Here is a 19,079-nt window from a genome sequence, read left to right as displayed (position 1 = left end):
TAGCCTCAGTCACTGTTTACTTTCAATATATGGAAAAAAAATGCAATGAAAGTGAATGATGACTGAGGCTAACATTCTGGTGATCCAGGGAAGAAAGTAAGTCATACAGGTTTGGAACAACATAAGGGTGAGTGAATGATGACAGAATATTCATTTTTGGGACAACTATCCCTTTAAGTCTAAATTTTATAATGGGATGTGGTTTACATACCAAACCAGCTCCTTTCTATTAGCATCAGCAGTGCAAGTGCTGATTAATCCTGAATTCTTTGACACAAGCACACATTTACAGGACCCACATTGTTACCAGTTAAAGCTCATTTAATTGAGCCAGATTTCCTTCAGTTTTTCCTGTCAATTAGCACTGCCAGAACCCACCCCCACAACACGTCAAAAAGAGCCCCTAACCTACGAGGCTCATTGTAAAAAGGTGGGAAATCTGTCATTAACCTCATCATTTGCCTACCATCGATGATTACATGCTGAACTAAACACAGCTAAAACAATATCCCTTCTTTGTGTAGGCTTAATCGCACTGCTGCAAATGTAGATAATTATACAGAAGAAAATTAATCTGAAATAGCAAAAAGACACACATTTAAAGAGAGCGACCTCTATAAATACAGTATAGCATGCACCTTCATATTCATCTAATATCTGACATACTACAACAGCATAGAACATGTGCTATTGCAATAACAGATCACAGTGTTTTTAAGAAGTTAATGATCCCTCACAAGTACCTGAAGAAGTAAAATAAGATCAACTAGCATTATACGCAGACTATCCATCCATCCATCCATCCGTATTCTATAGACGCTTGTCCTATGCCAGGCCGCGGGTAGTGCTGGAGCCTATCTCAGCTGTCTCGGGCCGAAGGCAGGGAAACACCCTGGACAGGTGGCCAGTCCGACACAGTATACACAGACTAAATATCTTGCTTTTTTTTTTTTTTTCACTATATTCACAATACATCACAGCCCAGAGTGCCTTACTGTTATTATTTATCAAATGATAACTAGATATATAAGATATAAAGTACACAACAAATGTTATTTATTTATTTATTAAGTAAATTAAGCATCATTCTTCTTCCAGTATAGTCCCTGACATGTGAACTATAGTTGGCCTCTAAGGATGCCGTGCAGTGATGTCCACAGTATTTAGTTGAACAGGTGCATATTTTAGCATGACTGGAATGCTGTATTGACCTATCAGCATTCAGAACCTAAACTATGTTTTTTATAAATAGATTTTAATGACTGTCACAAAAATGACAGTGTTGTCCACTAAAATTCAACTTAATAATGAAACTTGTTTTACCTTCTTAACCTTAATCTCCCTCTCATTCTCGACATATACCTCACCCTTATTTGCAGTACACCTTTTTCCTGCCCCCCTTCTTTGGTGCTAAAGTTTAGGAGCTGAGGTCAGTGAGTCTATGAGTGCTAGATCATTGTAATGGAAAATTATTAAGACTTTGTATTCTATTGTTTCTCTTCTGGGTACTTTGCGTTCTCTCTGTCTGTTCTCGCTCCTGCATACCATATAATGTGTGGACGCTCTGTACTCTGCTTGGTGATAAAGTTTGTGTATCCCTAGTTGACCCAACTCCTTATTCTGCCCAGCAACAATGATAGTGGAGTAAGACACGAGATGTTCTCGTGCCCGAGGCATGGACGAAGCATGGATGAAGCATGGACACTGAGCTGTCAGTGCAGAGAGGAGCTAGTCTGCTCCTGGTACAGGGTACCACAGAAACCACGCCTGGCAGAGTATAAGGCAAGAGGACACAAAGAGCTCTTTGCTTTTCACCTGTGGAAACCTTTGATTTCTGTATGGTGACTGAGGCTATTTGCAAGTATTATTAAATATCCAGAAAGACATTGAGTCTCTTATTTTAAGAAATTTCCACAGCAATCATCAAATTAATACCACCTGTACCATGGAGCCGACTATAATTTCCTCATCCTTTAAGGCTTTGTGCTTATTAAACAAACCTGGTGTGTGTTTCATATTGTAGCCAACTTATTATTTGCCCATTGACTGCCCAGATTCTGTCTCCAGAGCAACTATATTGACAACTACTGCCTAACAGCCACCTTAATTATCCTCACATCCCGTTTCACAGTATGGAATAACAGACAGAGTTCCAGCTGACTCCAGTGCATCTCCTTTCACTTAAATGTGCTGAGTCCAAGAACAACAATGTGCAGGTGTTCTGAATTTCAGTTTGCCCATTTAACATTCATGAAAGATAAACTAGATTTTTGGTCTAGTGGAGGTAAGTGGTGCTTACCCATGCAAAACTCAAAGCCACATTGTTGTGTCATCGGTGGTTGTCAGAACATAACTATGCAGTAGCTAAGGTGTTCAGAGTGGTTTGTAGCACATTTCTATGTGGTTGCTGTTGCGGTGGTTGCTAGGGTGGGGTAGGGTGAAGTTTTTTAAAGGTTTATTGGACAAAATATATATATATATATATTGCTTAGATAAGTAATAGAACACCCCTTCTTAAAAAAGCCACATAATTTGATGTATCATTTAATGAGTTTTGAAAAACTCCTAACCTTAAAGGAATATTCAGGGTTCAAGTGAGACACTTACAATGGAAGTGAATGGGGGGTTTGGAGGGTTTAAAGGCAGACATTGGATGCTTATATTTTTATAAACGCACTTACATTAATTTTTCTGTTAAAACGTGTATTTGAGCTGTAAAATTGTTTAAATCATAATTTTTACAGTCATTTTGGGATTTTAGGGTTTGTTTACATTACCTCGCTGTGGAAATGAAGTTATAAAACTGGCAATAACTTTACTCAGAAAAGATTAGCAAGTGATTTTATCACACTTAAATCATGTAAAGCACATATTATTTATGTCTTGTGTCTATTATTTTGAAACAGTGAGTATTTTAATGTTTACGCATTGGCCCCTTTCACTTCCATTGTAAGTGCCTCACTATAACCCAGATTTTTACTTTTTTTTTATTTTATTTTTTTTAAAGGAGGGGCACGTCAAAATTTATTTTTGTGGTAATCAATATCATGCTACAAATGCTGCCGATTGAGCTTAACTTGTATTAAGTATGAGCAATAGTAATAGCAATAATTGCCTTACCAAGCACCTCTAAACAGAAATACATCCTTATTTAAAAGCTCCACCCCTCTGTGCCCACAGTACATTGCTGGAGGTGTAATACAGAAAGATCCTAACTTTAGAATCTTATTTTATCTGTTTCGTAACCATGGCAATTTCAGTTAAGATCTAATTTAGGTCAAAAGCTATTTAAGCAATATAACACTCGCAATCGTGCTATATGGCCCTACATCAGCACTGCTGTGGTTTGGCCACAGACTGAGTGCCGTAGGTAATCACAGCAGTGCTGATTTAGGGCCATATAGCACGATTGCGAGTGTTATTTTGCTTATATACAACAGTTCAATGAACAAGTAAATTAAAAAAAATTAGGAAAAACTAAGTACGGTCATAAAAATGCATTTGTGCATGGAACTACTTTCATACGCCACAGATCAGAATCTGCCATTGCTGGTTCAACCCAAATTATGTGCCCAAGCCTCTCAAAAACATCACTTCAGAACTACTAGTATCACAGCTTGGGCTGTTTCTAACAAGTTATTGGAGAAACAAGGATGTATGTGTGTGTGTGTGTGTGTGTGAGAGAGAGAGAGCGAGAGAGAGAGAGAGAGATTGAGTGTGTGCATCACATGTCTCTCCCAAGCAGAGATGCTGCAGTGTGTTAGTCAGCTTTCTGAAGATAATGTAATTTTGGTGAAATTCATCCTTTTTTCTCAGTGGAAAAATAGCCATCCTCTCCAATGTGGAAACTCCAGTAAGAGGTAAGCGCATTGAGTTTGTGTTATTAATCAGTCTGTTGTGTCTCTCAGCTGTGATGAGCCTTAATGCTGAAGTTGTTATTTTAAAGCCGTTTAAATCTATTTCCTAGCTTTAGCAGTGTAGTAGTAATACGAGCGATCACGGAGTGCTGTTGAATATAAACACTGAGTGATGCTGACTCACTTCACCAACTGGCTCATATTACTCATCTTTTGCCGCTACCTGCTGGCTAAAATATGTAATGTCACAAAAATAAATGTAAAGAGACGTATCTCTTAAAACAAATGCACTGCTCTTACACTTTAATTTAGAATGGCACTAACACAAGCGGGGTGATACACACAGTGAAGTGTCAGAGTGCTGATGGTGTGAGACCATCAGTACTCATGGAACGCCTCTCGTCCAATCAGATTTGAGGAACGGAACTAGCTGTTGTATATTACAGAAAAACTTTTCCTAAGTGCTTTATCTTATCTACAGATAGGAAAAGAGTATTACAGAAGCATCCTAACTTGCAAAAAATCTTTAAAAAAAACTGTCCTAACTTTAGGACAACCCCACTGGTGTCCTAACTAAAAACCAACAATAACAGTCACATTACAATACTGTGTATCATAACTATAGCACTGTCAGAGAATGCTGTTACATTTATTAGTGATACAAAACAAAGAGCAGCTATGCTTGATGGTGGAAACACTTTTGGAAGACTCAGATGATGTGCTGCGCTATGACAACAAAACACTAATAAATAATTACAGACTCCCACGAAATATGATAATGCAGTTATCGAACTTTTATTTCTGCAGCCTTGAAATTAAAAGCACTTCAATTTTGTTCCTCTGTTTACATCTGGGCACCAACTTTGGAAAGCTCAGGGGCCACAAAGCAGGACCCCTAAAGCCTTGAGGGAAAAAACAGTCCAGGGTAACAAACGGGCAATGAACCAGAAGACGAGCTGGGCTGGAGAGGGAAGCCTCATGGGCCACGTGGTCCCAAGCCAAGCGTGCAGAGACCAGCCGGGGAACTGGAATGAGGCCTCAAAAAAAGGAACAGACAGGAACAAACAGACTGGACTCCTTTAACAGGACCATTTCATGAATCATTCCACAAGACTTTTGACACAAAACTAGCACAGGACAGAGAACACAGGGAGGTTAAATAGAGAAGGAAATGAGGAGGGTAACGAGGGAAGGCAGGTGAAACAGATAAACTAATAACCAGGTAACAAGCGGGCAGGGCCTCGACGTGAGACAGGAGAGCACATAGCAAACAAACCTGACAGAAGCCATGTGCTCACACCAAACACGATGACAAGACAGTAGAGCACATGGCAACGAAACCATCATTGGCCATCTGCTCAAACAAAAAAATTAAACAAGACAGCAGCGCATGGCAAGAGACCTGATCCCGAAACCATGTGCTCACAAAGACGAGACATGAAGCATGAGTGTCCAGATCCCAACCCAGAAACTAAACCGAACAAGACCGAAGAGTCAGGATCCAGGCTACAGAAGAGTGCACGGCATGGAAATAACACCCGAAAACGTGCGGTCACACAGAGACAAAGAACATAGGTATCAGGATCCTGTCACCACAATAAGCATAACTAAAAAAGTGACAGTATCCTTACAGTAATATTGCATTAATTTAATAAACATGGTTTTACTATAGTAATATTGTATTAACCTTGAATAATTAATATGGTTTAACTACAAATACCATGGTTAAATTGTTGTTACTATAATAAAACCATGGTCAATTTTCCTAAGGAACTGTCAAAGACATTTTTAACCAATAGAAAGAGTGTTCAGCATCACACAAACCTGTGATACATTCAAAAACAATAGATATATTTCCTGTACTTACTCCAAAATTGCTCCAGTGACAAATCATTAGGATTTGTTCACCCTCTTTAGCGTTTTGTAAAGTTATGCAGTTCATGAATAATCAATGGCGTGAGGTCTCAATTCTGTTATTGCAGGATAAACTACTATTTTTTCTGATATAACTGTGATCGTAATGATCATGCATATATGGTGAGCTATTCAAACGGGTTTGACACAGATTCGCACAGTGATTAAGTGACTCTCGAGCACACGCATGTTTGAATGACAGAGGCGGCGTGCATACTGACCTCTGCTATAATGTAATATCAGCTATACTAAAATATTCTTTGTTGTTTAAATAATTCGTGACATTCTTGGCAGTGTTTTTCGCACTCTAAATGTTCTGTGATTCAAGGATACAGAAAATTACAGTACTTTCTAGTATTTTCTAGAAAATGGGCAAATCACAAATCATAAATATTTGATATTGTTAAATATATTTTTGATGATGTCAACATAATGCGGGCAGCAAAAAATGTCTCGAGGGCCGCATCAAAGTCTTTCTAGCAAGTCAGTCCACTGTCGGCCATCTTTGGAACGCTCTCCAGTCATACCAGTGCAACTCCTATTTACTTGAATAGGGAAAGACAGAAATCTCAAGAACGGTTGGTCAAGATTACGATCAAAGAACATATTTCAAATCAGCAATAAAATTGTATAAAACTGGAATCATAAATTGTGCTTCTTTACCTCATATTACGCTAAAACACGCAATTTTCACGGCTTGTATAGCTAATGCGCATGCGCGTTAGCGAGTTGATTGACAGGCTATGTCTCGATCTAAAAGGTGATTGGCTCTTTTATCTGTAAGGCAGGACTTCCTTTCTACATCCATTGACCACTGGGCGCTAGAGCTTCTTGTTTGGGCTTTCCAGTTTCTCCCATTAATTTAACCCTGTGAGGGCCATGGTTGTAATATTACAACAATTATTTTGAGCTATCACTCAAGCTATTTTGAGCTATTTTGAGAACACAACTCTGTGGATGAGATGATGTGGATGAGATGATGATCCCTTTCAAGAGGAAATTCAGATTCACACCCGTGGGGGTTCAAATTATGGGTGAGAAGTGGAATATCTGGCATGGTCTTTGATTTTGAGGTGTAACAAGGCAGTGTCAATGGACATCGAGCCAAAGCTGAACTTGGATTGTCAGGGGATGTTGTGATGAAGCTTGCTTCCACACTTCCAGAAGGGCAGAACTACAAAATCTATGCAGACAACTATTTCACCTGCATCCCATTGGTAGTTCAGCTCCTTCGTCGTGGAATTCATTACGTGGGAACAGCCAGACAGGTACGCCTACCCAACTGTAACCTTGCAGACGAGAAGAGCTTGAAGAAGAGTGGGAGAGGAAGCTTTGACTTCATAGTCGAGGGGAACCACAACATCTGTGCTGTCAAATGGTTTGACAACAGGGTGGTGACACTTGTGCCATCCTTTGCTGGTCCAGAACCTGTGCAGAAAATTAAACGCTGGGACAAAGCCACCAAAACCTGCACTGAAATTGAGAGGCCTCACATTGGATGTGGATTTATTGGATTCATTTGCTGCCAAATATAAGTTCTGCATAAAATCAAACGGTGGTACCTGTACATCTTCTGGCACACCATTATTCTCACTGTGATCAACGCCTGGCTCCTCTACAAGCGAGACTGCAAAGCGCTCAAGATTTTACCAAAAGAGATGCTGAACAGGAGACAGTTTCAGGCAGAACTAGCAGATTCTCTTATCCTGGTGAAAATGCATTTCTGCTATTTACTGTTTGTAATATGTTCAATATTTCACTGTTTATAACATATCTGACTTGTATCTTAATGTATTTTTGCCATCTTAATTGATTCTGTTCTAATCAATTAGTCCTCAGATGGGAGTGAACCAAACGGGACCCCAGCTAAGAGGCCATCTGCACACCCCCCGGTGGACGTGTGCAGACACATGGTTGCACATTTACCAGTGAAGACAACAAGAGGACGCTGCAGACTCTGCAAAACTGGCTACACCAATACTCTATGCCGCAATTGCAATGTTCGTCTTTGTTTTTCGGAGGACAAGAACTGTCTTTGGGACTACCACACCTGAACTTTGGGACTACCATACCTGAACTTTGGGACTAAGTCTAAGTTCAGTTTTGTAAAAACATTTTTTCCTGTTTTCCTATATTTTTTTATTAATAAATAACAATTTATAAAAAAATATGACTGTTGTGTGATTATTATTCATGATATATACAGTTATGGGGCTACATAAGCAATCAACTGTGCAAACGAACACTTAGTTGTTCTGTATATTTGTTCAGACAATGCAAGTACAAATACAGGATTTCTGCTGCCCTCCCTGACCACTGTTGTAATATTACAATGTGTCATTAAAAAATTACTAAAATGTAAAAACTTTTAAAAAACTTTTTTTCTGCATCAGAGGCCTCCTACAACAACATCTGAAAGGTACAATTTTTTTGCTAATTTATTTTAAAATTTGGCCTCCACAGGGTTAAATAGAAGTGACCCGTCTTTGTTAAACAGTCTCTGTGCCGCATGCGGCCCGCGTGTTGAGTAGTGCTGATCTAATGTTTACTTCGCAGCCGTTTGCACTTCGTTGGTTTCTTGGTAACAGACATAAGAGCTGATTACCTAACTCGATGGAGCGGTTTAGGATTTCCTTACTAGAGATAAGATACGAATTTGTAAGATAAGAATCCTAAATCAAGTTAGGATTTGCTTCTGTTACATGAATTTGTGAAAAATCCTAACTTGACTGATCAGATCTTAACTTCAGATATAAAGTCTTTTATAATACGCCCTCTGGAGCGTATATTGTTTATAGTACACAACTTATACAGTACGTCTTGGGCCCAACAGCCATTTAATACCCCCTTACGCCAATTTTACATCGCAAGCGTGAGCGAGGCATGAACAGAACGTATTTTTTCTGCCGTCCATATTGAGCATGCTTAGCTAAATTCCCCCTGAGCAAATAAACTTTACACTTCACCAGGCATGCTATTGATTTCAGTCTGTCAAACAGCAGCAAAACTCACTAACTCACTCCCCAATGCACTGTCCATCCTGCCCCTAATACATTCAGATTAATTCCATGTGTTAATCTTTAAATACATAAACAGATTGTTCTTTCAATCAAAACATTTTTCTCCAGGTAAAATAATAAATTTCAACCGATTGCCCCCTACTGGCCAATTTGATTGTTGAAAACATGCCTGTGTAAATGGACTTACATGTAAATTAAAATGACACGATCACCTTCACTCAATTTAAGTGTTACCTTGAAATATGTGACCATTCATCTTTTTTCCTATGTTCAGCGGGTGCTGGTGATTTCAGGTCACTGTAGAAGCATAAAGGAAAATGGCTCATAGAGCAGGTGGTGCTCTCAGTAATGGGTATGTATAGCTGTATCCCAAATGGCAATACACAAAGGTGACGACTGTGCATCTCAGTGACTGACTATGAAAGGTTATTTTTACCCAATGTCAAGAAAAGGGATTTAAGTTTTTTTGTGGTTCTTCTTTACCCACCTTTCGGTTTTGCTCAAGGGATAAAAATTTAACAGTATAGGAAATACACATTCTTCAGAAATAAAAGAAAGACAGAAGCTCTGAACAGAAAGTAAGTAAAGACTATTGTGCTGAGACATTTCATTTATTCCTTCCCAGCCGTCCATCCTATTCTGCTCTGAAATTCTCCTTTTAAAGGATATCAAGTCCTTGGGGGTCTTCTGCTTGGCAAAATGCTCTCTTCGCCCCATCTTCCTTCTCAATGTGATGTGGAGTGTTGGTGAGCTTTTTTCCCCACAGCTATAATACAGAAAACATCCATTCAAAAGCCACATATTAATTCACAATTCTATCAACCTACAGTAGCCCTAAAACATATTTGGATATTGAAGTCACACTTAAAAATGGATTAGAAAATAATATATGAAATCAAGTACCATTATTTTAAGAAGTTGGCACAAACACACTTTTCAAGCACAACATTTGACAAATAGAAGTTTGTTAGGTTTTAAATAATGAAACAATAGATATACTGCTCCAAATGAAGACAAAAAGTGTTTTGGGCACTGTCTGGCTATCAAATGTTAGTGGAACATGTCCATAATGTATATAATTGAAGAAAAAAATCACCTTGAGGCCAGTTGGTTAAAAGTTATTGCATTTGAAAAAAGTAATTAGTCATTGTTATTTCATGCGATGAAATTCATACAATATAAGTGTGGCTTAAACTGGGACCACACTTTGCTGATCTCTGTCATGTTTGTTGGCGGCACTTTTTAGGGTGAACTTTGGTTTGTTGAATATAATGTTCTCTTTCAAGTCCATTTTGAGAGCAGCTGAAACTGATTGTGCTGGTAACTGAATGTCCATCTGCAGAAGACAAAAACACTCACTGACTATTCCAGTTAATGCAAGAAGAAAGGGAGAGTTTTTAATCACTTTTACCTTCTCTTGCACTGAAGAAGCTGGTTTTGAAGCTAGTTTTGAATCTGATTTTGGCTTTCTTTCTTTACCTTTTCCATTATCTTTACTCTTTGGAAGACTGTCAAACTTGGCTTTGACCAAGTCAATAATTCTCCCATCACCATAGTTTCTAGCAAAGTCCAAGCAATTTTTCTCTGTAACCATAAAACAGTGTACATATTTCGTAGTTTATTTTTATATACATGGGAAAACAATGTAAACAAATCAGATGGTTTTGACCATGTAAGTTTTGCATCACTACATTCACTACATTTATTTCTAAACCAATATCAAAACCTCTACCAGTACAGTACCTCTGTTTTTTTCTGCCATGACATTGGCTCCAACTTTGATAAGGTACTCTACACAGCTGAATCGACAGTTTTCAATAGCTCTCATGAGTGGAGTTGCTCTATTCATTGCAACTGCATCCACTGGGGCTCCAGATTGCACCAGCATGTTGATTATGTCTAAATGTCCTGTTAAACTGGTCAACTGCATTGAAATTGGCCCCATATAGTCATGAAGACAAAACATCCAAAGAAGTCACCAACTGCAGTGAATATACACAATCATTACATAGTCTAATAATCATCCAATTACATTACATTTGTAAACAAAAGTATATATTTCTTTACCCCAGTACAATGAGGAACTTTGGTAGTTGCCACAGCTGCCAGGCAGTCATTAGAGGTGTCTTAAAGAATTGATCTTTGACATCAACAGGCACATGCTGGGTGAATGCCAGGCTAAGAGATTCTAGGTCTCCAGTCTTCACACAGTAATTGATTTTGGTATAGACCTGTTCAGGCTCATTGATATACCAAACAGAGTCATCCTCAAAAGAGTGAATTGGTGGCCGGTTTCGGTTGAAACGCTTGGTGTCAGTAAAGTTCTGGTACTGCTCGATCATGTAGTAAGGGGGCATTGTGCATATGGGAAAGGGTAAAAAAGATTTGACTTTTTTCTTTTCCTTGTCACCCATTTCCTTCTTACTTTGCTTAGGGGCGTAGGATGAGATGATGAAGGCCTTCTGGAGGTACTGGAGACCTTTGAAAAACTCAGTGACATTGATGGTGCTTTCACGGTTCTTGTCATGTTCCTTGATGATCTTTTGCAGATTCTCATTACTTACAGGAGCTTTATGCACTTGCAGCAAAGACGTAAATGTCTCCAAAGAAACATTTTCAATGGGCTTATCCAGTCCCTCTGTGATTTGAAAGGCTTTGCGCAAGGTTGTCGCATGTTCACAGGACCAGTCGTGAAGGGCGATGGCCCAGAGTTCATTAGGGTTTATGGCATTAGGCACAGAAAGCTTCACATGCATTTTCTCTACTTTCTTGAGCTCCTTCAGCGCAGCTTTGTGACCATTGTTTTTGGCTACCTGGCTTGGAAGCTGACCATCCATATTTTTCATTTTCATTTAATTTTGGGGTTGCATCCTGTCATTGATAAGAGATAGTACTGCTGTGGATTAGGCCGCAGAATATTCTTACGGTAATTATTTTAAACAAGTAAGCAGTGGTCAAATGTTTAAATTACATAATGCACCTGCTGAGTGACTCCAGTCAGGCTTCCTAAGCAACAAATTGGCCCAGTTGCTAGGGTGGGTAGGGTCACGTTGGGTTAACCTCCTCGTGGTCGCTCTAATGTGGTTCTCGCTCTCGGTGGGGTGTGTGGTGAGTTCTGCGTGGATGCCGCGGAGAATAGCATGAAGCCTCCATACGCACTAGGTCTCCGCGGTAACGCGCTCAACAAGCCACGTGATAAGATGCATGGATTGACGGTCTCAGACACGGAGGCAACTGAGATTCGTCCTCCACCACCCGGGTTGAGGCGAGTCACTACGCCTTCACGAGGACTTAGAGCACATTGGGAATTGGGCATTCCAAATTGTGGAGAAAAGGGGAGAAAATCCACAAAAAAAATAAATAAAGAAATTACATAATGCAAAAATTTTAAGTTTTTATGGGGATCTCAAATGATCACATAACTAAACTGATCTGACTGGATATGATACAACATTATACAACTGGTGGTGGCGTAGTGGACTAAAGCACTGAACTGGTAAGTGGAAGGTTGTTGGTTCAATCCCCACAGCCACCACCATTGTGTCCTTGAGCAAGGCAGGTTACTCCAGGGGGATTGTCCCTGTAGTCAGGGCACTGTAAGTCGCTTTGGATAAAGCATCTGCCAAATGCATAAATGTAAATGTTATTAATCCTTGAGATTTATTGATTAGTAAACATACACATGATCAAAATGGCAGTTTAAATGTGAGTACGGTAGGTACAGTATGAAGATCACACTATAATTTGCGTGTATCTTCCAGGACAAATATGAATCTACTGTTAAGTGATTTGTAAATGTAGTACAGGTGCAAGCCTAGTGGCATGAAACTAAGAAAAAAGTGGGCGATTTGATCACATTCCAATTCACAAGCTCTCGATTCTATATCAATTCATATGGGTATATTTCTGTTACAAAATCCATTTTCTTACATTTAAAAGAAATTCTCTCACAGCTAATGCTCTTAATTATAAAGGAACCTTCTAGGCAACCCTTCTATGTACAGTTCGAAAAATATTAATTTGACAAATTAGTTTTTCATAAAATTGGTCACATTTTAGCTTTTGAAAAATTTTCAAATTCAGTCTATTCAATCAATTAGTATCTTGATATTGCATATATTATGTTGCATATATATTTTTGTTACATTTTTATTGTTTACTTGCATAATTTGTACTATTTACAAGTATTTATATTGATATGTAGAACATGCGCTTAATCAATATTTTTAACCCAGCCCTAGTAACCGACATATGAAGGATAAACACAGCATATACATTTTCCAGGATGAACTGAAAAATTGCTCTATATTTTCTGTATAGAAGTTAAGGTAGTTGATATGGTAAACTTGTTATAACCAGCCTACCTCTTTCTACAACATTCATTGAATCCGCCAGCAGCTGCAAAGTGTAGAGGTGTGTTACCCTTTGTAGTGCAGACACAAAAGTCAGCAGAGTATGCAGACTGCACCTGTAAAACCTGTGCAAGGTAAAAGCTCAAATGCTAATACTCTCAAAGTTACACAACAGTAAAGTTTAAGATATTTCACTTTCACAGAAATAATCAATACTAATTTGCTAATTATCATGCTCAGAATGCCTTTACATCACTTCAAGGAAACCACTGTGTGCTGTTCTTTATCAAGTACATTAGGATTACCTTTCCTTTGTAAAATGGCTTTAACAAGCCCCACAGCACCAGATTTAGCTGCTTTCATGAGCGCAGAGTGACCTGTGACCTTACAGTCAAGCCAAGACATAACAAAAAACACTGATTCAGCACTATCACAAATCACATTTGCCCACTGATCTATTAAAATTCTTATCAAATATTATTTCTGTCTTTGTAAAACAGGTCTTGCCTCTTTAACATATCTAAATCATATACTGTATGTTTAAAATTATTCTGGATTTGGTTGTTTATGAGAATATATTTAGCATATATTTATTTGCAGGACAGAAATGAAGTTGAAAAAGAAACCAAAGGCAAGAAGACCTCATCATCTGCATTTGGATCGGCTCCTCTCTTCAAAATATTCATGCACATGTCCTCACATTCCTTGCATTTTCACAGGCAAATACAAGCACTGGCTTCACTGATTTAGAAACATTGTTGACATTTGCATTGCTGTTGAGCGCCATCTGCAGACAGCGAGCAGTCCTTCAAAGGGTGAGATACAGCAGAACAGCATCCTTACAAAAGATACACAAGAACAAACAGCTAGTGAAATTTTAAATACCTTAATTACATTAAAAAGCACAAATAAAAATGTGGAATTTCTCTTCAATCATTTATCATTAGAAAACATTAATGATGAAAAGAAAAAAGATGGAAAAGAAAAGGGATACAAAAATGTTTTTCCTTGCCGCAATCACCTTTTGCTTTCTCATTGGGGGTTATTAAAGGCATAGTTCACCCAAAAATGAAAATTCTCTCATCATTTGCTCACCCTCATTCCATCCCATATTTCAGCTCTGTAGGTCCATTCAATGCAAGTGAGCTGCCAGAACGTTGAAGCTCTAAAAAACACATAAAGGCAGCATAAAAGTAATCCATATGACTCCAGTGGTTAAATCCATGTCTTCAGAAGCGATATGATATGTGTGGGTGAGAAACAGATCAATATTTAAGTCCTTTTTTTACCCTAAATCTCCACTTTCACTTTCAGATGTAAAAGCGGAGATTTAGAGTAAAAAAAAAAGAGATCTGTTTCTCACCCACACCTATCATTTCGCTCCTGAAGATATAGATTTAGCCAATGGAGTCATATGGATTGCTTATATATTTTTTTCTTTGTTTGATTTTTTGAGCTTCAAAGGCCTGATCACCATTCACTTGCACTGTATGGACCTACAGAACTAAAATATATTCTTCTAAAAAATCTGTTTGTGTTCTGCTGAAAAAAGAAAGTCGTACACATCTGGGATGCATGAGGGTGGGTCATTTTTGGGTGAATTATCTCTTTAAGAGGCAGGACTTTCCGTAAAGCTGCTTTCAAACAATATGTAATTGATCACTGGAGCAGTGTGAAGTCCCATGTTGCTTCAAACACTCAATCATCATTCCTGTCCCAAAGAAACCAAAAATCACAGGACTTAATGACTACAGACCTGTCACCCTGACGTCTGTGGTCATGAAATCATTTGAGAGACTGGTGTTGGCTCACCTGAAGGACATCACTGAACCCTTTCTAGATCCCCTTCAATTTGCTTATCGAGCAAACAGGTCTGTGGATGATGTAGTCAACATGGGATTGCATCATATCCTGCAACATCTGGACAGACCAGGGACATATGCAAGGATCCTATTTGTGGACTTCAGCTTGGCTTTCAATGCCATCATCCCAGCTATACTCCAGACTAAACTACACCAGCTCTCTGTTCCCACGTCTATCTGTCAGTGGATTACCATCTTTCTGACGGACAGGCAGCAGCTTGTGAGACAGGGGAAACTCACTTCTAGCATCTGTACAATCAGCACTGGTGCCTCCCAGGGATGTGTGCTCTTCCCACTACTCTTCTCCCTCTACACCAACAACTACATCGCCAAGGACCCCTCTGTCAAGCTCCTGAAGTTTGCAGACGACACCACTGTCATCAGCCTCATCCGAGATGATGATGAGTCTGCATACAGAAGGGAGGTTAAACAGCTGGCTGTCTGGTGCAGTCAAAACAACCTTGAGCTGAACATGCTCAAAACAGTGGAGATGATTGTGGACTTTAGGAGGAACACCCCAACACTGAACCCCCTCAACATTATAAACAGCACTGTGGCAGCAGTGGAGTCATTCAGGTTCCTGGGCATTACCATTTCACAGGACCTGAAGTGGGAGACCCACATTGACTCCATTGTGAAAAAGGCCCAGCAGAGGTTGTACTTATTTCGCCAGCTGAGGAAGTTCAACCTGCCACAGGTGCTGCTGATACAGTTCTACTCAGCAGTCATTGAGTCTGTTCTCTGCACTTCAATAACTGTCTGATTTGGTTCAGCTAAAAAATCGGACATCAGAAGACTACAAAGGACAGTTCGGACTGCTGAGAGGATTATTGGTTGCCCCCTGCCCTCCCTTCAAGAACTATACACTTCCAGAGTGAGGAAAAAGGCTGGAAAAATCACTCTGGACCCCACTCACCCAGCCCACTACCTTTTTGAACTGTTGCCTTCTGGCCGATGCTTCAGAGCTCTGAGCATCAGAACCGTCAGGCACAGGAACAGTTTTTTCCCTCAGACTATCCATCCCATGAACAGTTAAAACTGCCCCATTGAGCAATAATTATGTGTGTGTGTGTGTGTGTGTATATATGTATATATATATATATATATATATATATATATATATATATATATATATATATATATATATATATATATATATATATATACATACAGTTGCAATCAAAATTATTCAACCCCCCTGACCAGCAATACATTCTGGTGATGTGAATTAAAACACATCAACTTAAACCTAAGTAAATTTTTAATACACATTTGAGTGATTTTAAGAACAAAGAGTTCAGTTTACCCAAATTTTAAAATAAAAAATAACTAATTCTCTCCACAAATGTCATGTCAAAAATATTCAACCCTCAAAGTCAATCATTTGTGGAGCACCCTTTATCCTTAATAACAGAAAATAAATGTTTCAGGTAAGTGTTCTCAGGCTTCGGACACCTCTCTATTAGAATTTTTACACATTTCTCATGAGCAAAAGCTTCCAGCTCACTGACATTCTTTGGTTTCTGTGCTGCCACTGCTTCCTTGAAATCCCAACAAAGGTTTGCAATGGGATTTTAATGATGGACTGAAAGGGCCATTTAAGGACATTCCACGACCTATCCCTAAACCAGATTTTGGACAACTTGGATGTATCCCTGGTGTTATTGTCTTGCTGGAAAGTCCAGTGATCACTGAGCTTCAATTTACACACTGAAGGCATCACATTTTTCATGCCAAAAAATCCATGGTGTCAGTCACATAGTCAGGATAGCCGTTTCCTGCAGCCGCAAAACACCCCCATAACAGGACTGACCCACCTCCATGCTTGACTGTGGTGATGGTGTCGTTCTTGTCATCACCTTGTCATCTTACTCTAGACGTACTGCTGACCCATGGGTCTAAAACTCATTTTCAGTTTAGTGTCATACGTCTATAAAACCTTCTTCCAGGACTCCACAGGTCTTTCCTAATTACTTCTTGAATATTCAAGTCAACATTTCCCTTGGTGAAGTTTTGCTTTCTTCCACACCCCAAGAAGGTTGCTGTTGTACCATATTTAAAAAATGTATGAATGGTGCTGCCAACTTTGTCTATTGGAAATCGAAGTGCCTTGGAAATGTACTTTTAGCCATGACCTTTCTTGTGTAATGAAATAATCTCCTCTATTAGCTTTTGAGACAGCTTATTTTTAATTGCATTTTTTGCATAGAAATACATTTTTGCTTACAACGCTAAACTTAAATTTTAAAACTTAAATAAGTGTCATTGCAGATTGATGACTTAATTTTGTTTTAAAACAATTACTTGTGTAGCCTTACATATTTAAGAAACAGCTACATGCAATAGGGTTTGAATAATTATGACAAAGCTGTATTTAAAAAAAATCCTGCTATTTACAAATATTAGGTTATATATTCACACTATGACTTTGAATGTGTCACTCAACTGATATATATGTAAAGTTTAAAATTTCTGGGTAATCAGAAAAGCTTACCTTTGTAAATCCTTACTGTCTTTGGGGGGTTGAATAATTTAAATTGCAACTGTAGTCTTGTTGTGTATTCTACATATACTTTATTTTCTATTCAAATTATTCTTCTTTTTTTTTTTTTTAAATTAATATCTATGTCTTGTTGCTGTTTTGTAGTGTTGTGCACTGGAAGCTCCTGTCACCAAGACAAATTCCTTGTATGTGTAAGTATACTTGGCAATAAAGCTGATTCTGATAATGTGAAAAGTACTATACTAAGAAACCTGACTTCACTTGAGTATTGTTTGTTCATATTGATTCTTTAGCAGATAACTTCCTAAATAGAAACTGGTTATAAGACAAAGCATCAAATTCATTCATTCATGCATGCGTGCATTCATTCATTGATCACTTTCAATTCATTCAAAGTGTCAAATTCTATTACAATTCTCACACAGTCTCACCTTGTCCCTCTTTGTCTGCCAGGTTCATATTGGCATATTTGGCCAAAAGTGCCACAATATTGTGGTAGCCCAAATGTGCAGCCAGCATCACTGGGGTGCAGCCCTTCTCATCCAGTATGTCAGGATGGGCTCCCAGAGACAGAAGGAATTGCACCATGTCTTCATCATTGGCCACAAATGCTAAATATAAGGCACTGTGTCCCTGCTTGGGTTCAGAGAGACTTAGCAGGTTGGAGACACCCATGTGAACATCTTATTTATTTGTGGTTTGTTCTTCTCTCGAACATACTGCAGCAGCTTATAGATGTGTAAGACCTCCAGGTATCCTTCCGCCACCCTGGTCACCCCACTTTCTGAAATCATCTCCTCTATTAGGAAGAGGGAGACAAAGAATGGGAAAGAAAGGTTTACAGTGTTTTCCTGGTATTTAGGACAGCATTTATAGTTACAGTAACTATGTATAATATAGTTAACAATATTGTATTACAGTTACACTTTATAATAATACATAAAACATGTAATTAGCCTAATAACAGTAAAACATTATTACAAAAGGCTTAACATAAAGAATGCTTAACATATAATTTAATGTACTTTCAAATATTTAGAAATATAGCCCAATTCTTGTTTGAAAATAATGTAACTTCATGAACGACACAAACTTTGAAATGTCTGAATACGAGTCAAAATGTCAATATTATGACCGGATACTTTATGTAACTTAAATTTGTACTTACATTGCAACACTTTAAGACGTATTGAAACTGTACATGTAAACTTTGAATTGTAGTACTGGGGAAAACTGTGGAAATCTTGTCAGTAAGCAACGGCGTTGAGGGAACTGATCAACAAATTCATATTTTTAAAACTGTGACCTGTGTGATATACTTATTATCTGAAGGAATACTTACTTTAAATAAAATATAGTTATATTCGTTAATTTAACAGAGGGAGAAAAGATAAACAGACAACATCGTCGTTTTGACGAAAAGACACGCCGTTTTCACGACGTTACTTCTAGCTTTTCTAGCTTTTTGAAAACAAATGACATAAAGCGCTCGAGCCGACACTTTAGACAGCACTCGGTAAAAGTCGGGAATAATCGTGTCTTTACGCCGGCCCTTCCGGCTGTACTCGGTA

General features: G+C 38.5%; 2 pseudogenes; both read right to left on the bottom strand.

Moving 5' to 3' along the window:
• Window positions 1-9,980: 9,980 nt before the first annotated feature.
• On the bottom strand, window positions 9,981-13,939 carry LOC127454985 (ankyrin repeat and EF-hand domain-containing protein 1-like; annotated as a pseudogene).
• A 3,986-nt stretch (window positions 13,940-17,925) lies between these two features.
• On the bottom strand, window positions 17,926-18,302 carry LOC127454984 (ankyrin repeat and EF-hand domain-containing protein 1-like; annotated as a pseudogene).
• Window positions 18,303-19,079: the final 777 nt, after the last annotated feature.

This window comes from Myxocyprinus asiaticus, chromosome 17 (assembly GCF_019703515.2).
Source record: "Myxocyprinus asiaticus isolate MX2 ecotype Aquarium Trade chromosome 17, UBuf_Myxa_2, whole genome shotgun sequence".
NCBI lineage: Eukaryota > Metazoa > Chordata > Actinopteri > Cypriniformes > Catostomidae > Myxocyprinus > Myxocyprinus asiaticus.
This window is presented reverse-complemented; position numbering and strand designations above follow the sequence as displayed.